The sequence below is a fragment of the Dendrobium catenatum genome, unplaced genomic scaffold, assembly GCF_001605985.2.
Source record: "Dendrobium catenatum unplaced genomic scaffold, ASM160598v2 fragScaff_scaffold_1574, whole genome shotgun sequence".
Taxonomy (NCBI): Eukaryota; Viridiplantae; Streptophyta; class Magnoliopsida; order Asparagales; family Orchidaceae; genus Dendrobium; species Dendrobium catenatum.
In genome coordinates this window covers 1,600,944-1,607,841 of record NW_021320036.1, presented here as the reverse complement: position 1 = coordinate 1,607,841, position 6,898 = coordinate 1,600,944, and the positions used below count along the sequence as shown (strand labels likewise).

Here is a 6,898-nt window from a genome sequence, read left to right as displayed (position 1 = left end):
TTAAAACGGTTGAAGTTTTAAAATTGAAGGAGAAATATGAAGCCAACTAATTATTAAACTAATAATCCTACTAATTATTTAACTAACAATTTAATTGCCATTTTATTAGTTTTAATTATAAATTTTATTATTAATTATCTCATTAATCACTTAAGAATTCTACTGCTCATTAATTATTTAACTATTATTTATATTATTAATTATATGTTTAATAATGTATAAGATAATTATATTAATTTATAATTACTAATTATATTACTAACTATTTTATTAAGTTAAATTAGATAATTAATTTTTCCACTAATTCTACTATTAATTATTTAATTAATTAACTTAGTTATTAATATTTTAAATTATATTAATTAAGTAATCCATTAATGAAAGCGTCTAGGGTTTGCTTTTAATATTCTTTTATTCGTCCCTGGTGTTCGGCTTCGTTGGGTGTTGAGATTGCCGAGTCGCTTCTTCGGCTCCTTCGTTGCTGTTCGACTTTGCTACTTCGTTGTTGTTCGACTTTGCTACTTTGTTGTTGTTCGACTTCACTCCTTCGACGACGCTACCTTCCTGTCGGATCGGACGTTACAACATTTTGATCTGAAGCAACGACGGGAGCTCCCTCTCGCTCGCTGTGAAGGTAACGTTCTCCCTTTCGCGCGCTTCTTTGGCCAAATCCCCTAAATCCGAGTAGTAGCGGGATTTGGATTTACAAGGATTTACCGGATTTACGGCGAAAATCCGCAAATCCTGAATTTACGGATTTGCCGGATTTACAGCGCCATTTTTTGCGTTTGGCTGGATTTACCGTAAATCCTACTTAAAACGGGAAATAAATCCGATAGCAAACACCCCCCAAATCCCGCCGTTCGGCGGATTTAACAGGATTTGGCCGAAGAAGCGCGCGAAAGAAAGATGGATACCTTGGCAACGAGCAAAAACTGCAAAAGCAAGCTCCCCTAGTCGTACTTACTTCCAAACCAACAGAGAACAGCAAGGAGGTGTGGTTTCAGATCCGATATGAAGGGAACGTCGTCGAAGGAGCAAGCCGAACAAAGGAGCCGAAGAAGTGATTCGTGCAATCTCTACACTGCGGAGCAACGAAGCCGAACAGCAACGACGAAAAAGAGAAGAAGAAGAGCAAACCGGATTTACGGGATTCACTAAATCCCACTAAATTAAATCTAATCCAATACCAAACAGCCCCTAAACTCTACTTCACGGAATTTTGGCCATTTTTGCCCTAACTCTCGGATTTCGTATATCCGACATTTTTGCGGATTTCGTAAATACGACTGAAGAAGCGCGCGAAAAGGGAGAAATATTGTTACCTTCGCGGCAAGCTCCCGGCGCGACTTCCGATCCGACAGGAACAACGTCGGAGAAGTTTCAACTCTTTTAGAACTATACTTCACGCGAAGCAAAACAGCAACGATTAAATGCAGAAGATGAAAAGCAAACTGGCAAGCACTCGTTGAAAGCTCTACCCCCTACGCGAACCAGCGAAGCCAAAGCGGAAGCCCCGACATCCGTCACTTTTTAAACGATTTATAACTTACCTGAAAAAAAATATTTCACTAAATTAAAATATGAATTATTACACTACAGGCCCGAGGAGAATGCGTCGCCTTGGACCAGCTTGCTCTTAGGGCGCTGTTGGAAAGAAATCGGTATATCTTAACCAACTATCATATTCTGTATCTGTAAATACGAATTTAGATTATGATTATTAGTTTATTTCTACTATATATTCGTTCACTATATTTGTTCTCCATACACGACATACATGAGATTGACTTCCGCATCGATGCATTCAATTGTCAGATTTTTATTATCTGAAATATTAAATTATAAAACGTATTTACTTTGTTTGTGGTGATATTGTTAAGAGGGTTGGATCCAATTTTTTTTAGGATGGACAAAATTCAATATATAAAAAATAAATATCAAAATTATATATATTTTTATTAGTAAAATTCCAAAGCTTTTAAAACCGGACCGGACCGGCCGGTTACGGTTCAAGTTATAACCGGTTTCGCATTAAACCGGTGATGAACCGCTCGAACCGGCGGTCCGACCGCCGAACCGGTTCCGATTTCTTATAACCGCGCGGTTCGCTAGATCGGGTATTGGACGGCTGAGATTAACGAACTGCCGATGGATTGTGGACTACAGAGATTATATGAAGCCAAGAACAAAAAAAAAAACTATCTCATTCGTGTCGCAGCTGTCGCCTCGCGCAGCTATCGCCTTTTCGGGTTCGGCTATTTCTTTTTTCTCTCCGGCGTCTTCTTCTCCATCTCCGGCATCTCTTCTAGTCCCGAAGCTGCTCGTTCGAGAAGCCAACCATTCTGGTTTGTTCCGAAATGATTTTTTTTTTCAAAAATCAGAGACATGAATTTCTCAATGTTTTCTTCTTGCTGTTGATGAGAGCTCGCAGCAGCATATGCATGTTTTTTACTTTTTAAATGGATTTAAGGTCCTCTTGTTAATTTGCTGCGTGCTTCGGCACTTCGCAGTTTAAGTTGCCGTTTCTCATGAACTTGTGCAGGAGATTGTTTTAGTTGTATTTTGCAAGAAACAATCTCAACTTACACTTGCACAGCGGGGTAATGAACAGCTTTAAATTTCGACACAGCGTGCTTCGTTGAGTTACTGTATTTATAGCTAGTAGTTTTGCTATCAGATAGATCTTGTGATGTTTAGAAGTTTTAAATTTACGATTGACTTGGTTTTGTAGAATTTCTGGTAGCTCTGTTGCCTAAGTTTGATGGAAAAAAAAAAGTTCTCTTGTTTTCACTCATTTGTAGTGTGAGGTGAATGACTGAATGGTAGATTTTTTTGAAATGTTCATATTTTTTGTATATCTGAATGTTTTCTTCCTGTTTTTTTGGCTTAGAAATCTGGTAAAAAATAGGCTACGAGCGTTCTTCGTTACATAATTGTGTAATTATTATAATATTTAAATAAAATAAATATTAATTACGTCATCTGGTTCGACCCCGGTCGAACCATTCGACCGCTAACATCTTCTTCTTCCGGTTCATTGACCGGGCCGATTTTAAAAGCCTTGTAAAATTCTAATTAAAACCTTATATTTTATTATAATTTATGAAATAAAAAAGAAAATTATAAATTTTGCTTCTACTCTGTATTTTCTGATAATGTTGCATAATAACTTCATTTGGAACACAATCAAATATTTCTTTCTCAATATAAAACACTAGACAGTCATTGAGTCAGGCATCTCCTATTTTGCTACGTAACCAATGCTTAATAATTTTTATTGTATAAAATGCTCTCTCTACCATACCAATAGCAACTGATAATGTCAATGCCAGAACAATAAGTTTATAAAATAAGAGAATATTTTTTTTTGGCAATTACATTCTATTTTGTAAGAACTACAATGCTAGTCAAAGACATAAACTGATCACTAAACAAGTTAGTTTCTACTAGACTGATTCATGAACATTGCTAGTATAAACCCTAAAGAAATGCTAAACAACTTGAATTGGAAAGCTAAATCCTTATGACTAATAGTCTACAAGAACTACCTAATTTTTTTTAATATGCAGATAAGGAAAAAAGAGAACCAAGAAATAGAGCAAGTGGAGTAGTAGGGAGGAGCCAAAACAAATAAAAGTTACATTCAATAATGTCGAATGTAGAAGGGGACTGCAAACTGGGAACATCATATTCATGAAGACAATTGGAATAGGGAGATTTGCGAAGACGCGATTGGAAACATGGAGATGCGCGAAGATGATGGCTATGGGGCGTGGGCTACGACTATGAATGAGAGGATTGCGGAGACCTTTCGCGAAGGCGAAGGCAACCTCATGTGAATGCGACCTCTAGCGAATGAGGGGCGTGGCTGCAAATTCGATAAACTCTGCAAACAAGCCGAAGGTTGGATGGGCAAAACTGGCACATATTGATAAATTTAAGACACAAAGATTTGTTGAGGGGAGGGCAAAATTCTGAAAATGCCCCTAATAGTTAATGCTAGAATGATGACGAAGCTATATTGTCTATGGGTGAAAACGAGTAGAATTTTTGCACTATCGAACTCATCTCATCAGTCGGAAAGCGAGTTCGAACTTGAGCTTGAACTCAAGTTGAAAGTTGAGTTCTAGCTCGTTCCACTATAAACGAGCTCGAGCTGGCTTGCGAGCCTTGGCAAGATTTTTTTAAATATTTTAAACATTTATTATTAATTTTAAACATTAAATATTAAATTATTTTTATATTATTAAATAATTTAAACATGTATTACTATTGTTTTTTTAAATATTTAAATTTAATAAATAAAATTAATTTATTTAAAAAAAATTAATAATTATTCGAGCCGGCTCGCATCCTCGCGAGCTTCGCGAGCCTCATCAAGCGTGACTCATGAGCTCGATAAGCTCGACTCACGAGCTCATAAACGAGTCCAATTCGAACCGACTCAGCTCACTCACACCCCTAATATGATATAGTTCATATCCATATGCATATCTCTAGACTAAGTTAAAATAGAGGAACTTAAACCTTCTCATATCTGTATATATGTGACAAAATAATGTTTTCTTTATTAATCATCTATGAGAGTCAAAATAATGTTTTAATTATTTGTGTGTCTGATAATTATTTTTTATCCTTCTACTCGGTGAGGTGCGCCGAAGCATAGAAATCTGGCGAATATTTTCTTTTTCCCGGTGGTGTAATTCAATTGGTCTCAATTCAATAGCTCTTCATAAGCAGATAAACAAATTTTGATCGAGAAAAATGTCAAATATTGCTTATCAAAGTGATTATGTTTATTTGAATTTTTTATAAGGTTGCATGCTATAGTTTTTTTTTTTTTCTTGCTGGAGGAAAATTAAAAAAAAAAATTAAGTTGGGCTCCCATATTAAATATGTTGGCTCCCCCACTGTTAGTAAGAAATATATTAAATAGTGACAAATTTTTGTTTGACAATGCTATTCAAGGTTTAAAGTGATTAACTCATACGATATTAGTGTTTTAAATATGAGTTACTTATTTAATTCTAGCTTTACTTGATACCACTAAATTATAATTATTAATGTATCATCAAAAAATTATCTTGATCGGGCACGAATCTCAAGACAAATTCGAATAAAAAAATTCCAAAATTAATTTTGAGACCATCCAAACTTTGATTTCAGCAAACTTATAGTCGAATCAAATAATTTGGAAAGACAAACCCAACAACACCAAATTCGATCTAATTTGAGCCCAAATGAGTCCAAACCGAGGGTCCAAAGTGCATTTGGAATCTTCAAAGCATAAGTTGGACTACCAAATAATTTCCAAATGTGACATGCTTATAGTCGAATGGAGCAGCTCAACAAGAAGAATCCAACAAGCCCAAGATCACTAAATTATAACATCATTAAGAGATCAAATACATGATAAACAGTATATGATCAAAAAAAAAAATCGATATCAAATATCCATCTGAAATGCTCTCAACCTAGCATTTGTATTCTCACCATTTACTAGTCATGTCACTCAAAAAAATTATAAATAGACCTTACATTCTTCACAAAAGGGGAAGAAAAAAGAGAAATATGTGATCTCTCTTGCCACAAGCTCCTCCTTGATCACCGTTGGGCCTCTGCCCGGCCACTAGTCGTCACCGGCCTTCTATCAGGCCACTAGTCGTTGGACCACAATCGGACTTCTACCTGGCCACCAGCCATCATTGAACCGTTGACGGACTTCTACCCAACCACTTGCTATCTTCGGCTGTCGTTAGACTTCTGCCCAGCCACCTGCCCTTGTCGGACCATCGCCATACTTATACCCATACACCAGTCATCGTCAGACCTCTGTATGACCACTGACTGCCGCCAAACTTTTGTATGGCCACCAACTGTTGTTGGATCACTGCTGGACTTTTTCCATGCTACCAGCCGTTGCTGGACTTCTGCCCGATCGTTGATCATCATCGAGCTTGCCCAACCACCAGTCATCACTGGACTTCTGCTTGGCTGCCGACCGTTGCCGAACTTCTACCTAACCGCTAGCCGATGATGGACTTCTACCCAGCCTCTGATCGTCACTAAACTTTGGTCGCAGTGTCGAACGCCTTTGGACTTTCGCCCGACCACCGAGTATTGTTGAATTTATGCCTCATCATCGAACGACATCAAACTTCTGCCCAACTCTTTAAACTAATATAATTTCATTATCTCCAAATTAAAAGATGGGTCTTGCGTTGTAACTCATTCAAATTTAGTGGAATCATTCGAATTGAATCTGACCCCATGATTTTTTCCCCTTTCCAAGATTTTTCACGTAAAAATCCTGGTGCATACTCTGCTCGGTTTGTGTGATAAATATCCATACAACATGAATTCAACTAATTAAATTAATACTTAATTAATAAATAATCTAATCCTCATGACTGGCTGGTTTTCCTCTTTAGTTTCTTAACTTTCTTCGTGTCAAGCACGACACGAATCGAACCCCAAAATTTTGAATTAGGGTCAACACGTTTCACAAACGGGTCGAGTTTGGGTTCCAGGATTCAACCCGTTTTTTTCAAACGTGTCGGGTCCGGTTCAACCCGCAAACTAGAAGTTGACTCGAACTGACTCGATTCCTTGGCTCCACGAGGACGACGGGACTATGTGGAGAGATGAATGGCGATGACGGCGAGCTCGCCTCGCCTCCTTCGACGACATTCCTTCCTGTTGTGTCAGAACTTGGAAGTCACGACTGCTCGGGGACAACGACGAGCTCGCCATTCTTTTTGTTGAAACAGAGTAACGACGACGACAGGACTCAGGAGGGAGAAGAACGACGACTATGAAAGGGAATATTGGTGACAATAGCGAGCTCGCTTACTTAGATCCTTTGACCACGTTCCTTCCTTTCAAGTCAGAACTC

At 37.7% G+C, this 6,898-nt stretch overlaps 1 protein-coding gene across 1 annotated transcript in view; it reads right to left on the bottom strand.

The window, feature by feature from the left end:
• LOC110108188 overlaps positions 1–1,523 on the bottom strand; it is a 13,480-nt gene extending 11,957 nt beyond the window's left edge. The window contains exon 1 of the mRNA XM_028700680.1: positions 1,326–1,523. The gene's annotated coding sequence lies outside the window, so the exon portion shown is untranslated. The remainder of the gene's footprint in view (positions 1–1,325) is intronic.
• Positions 1,524–6,898: the final 5,375 nt, after the last annotated feature.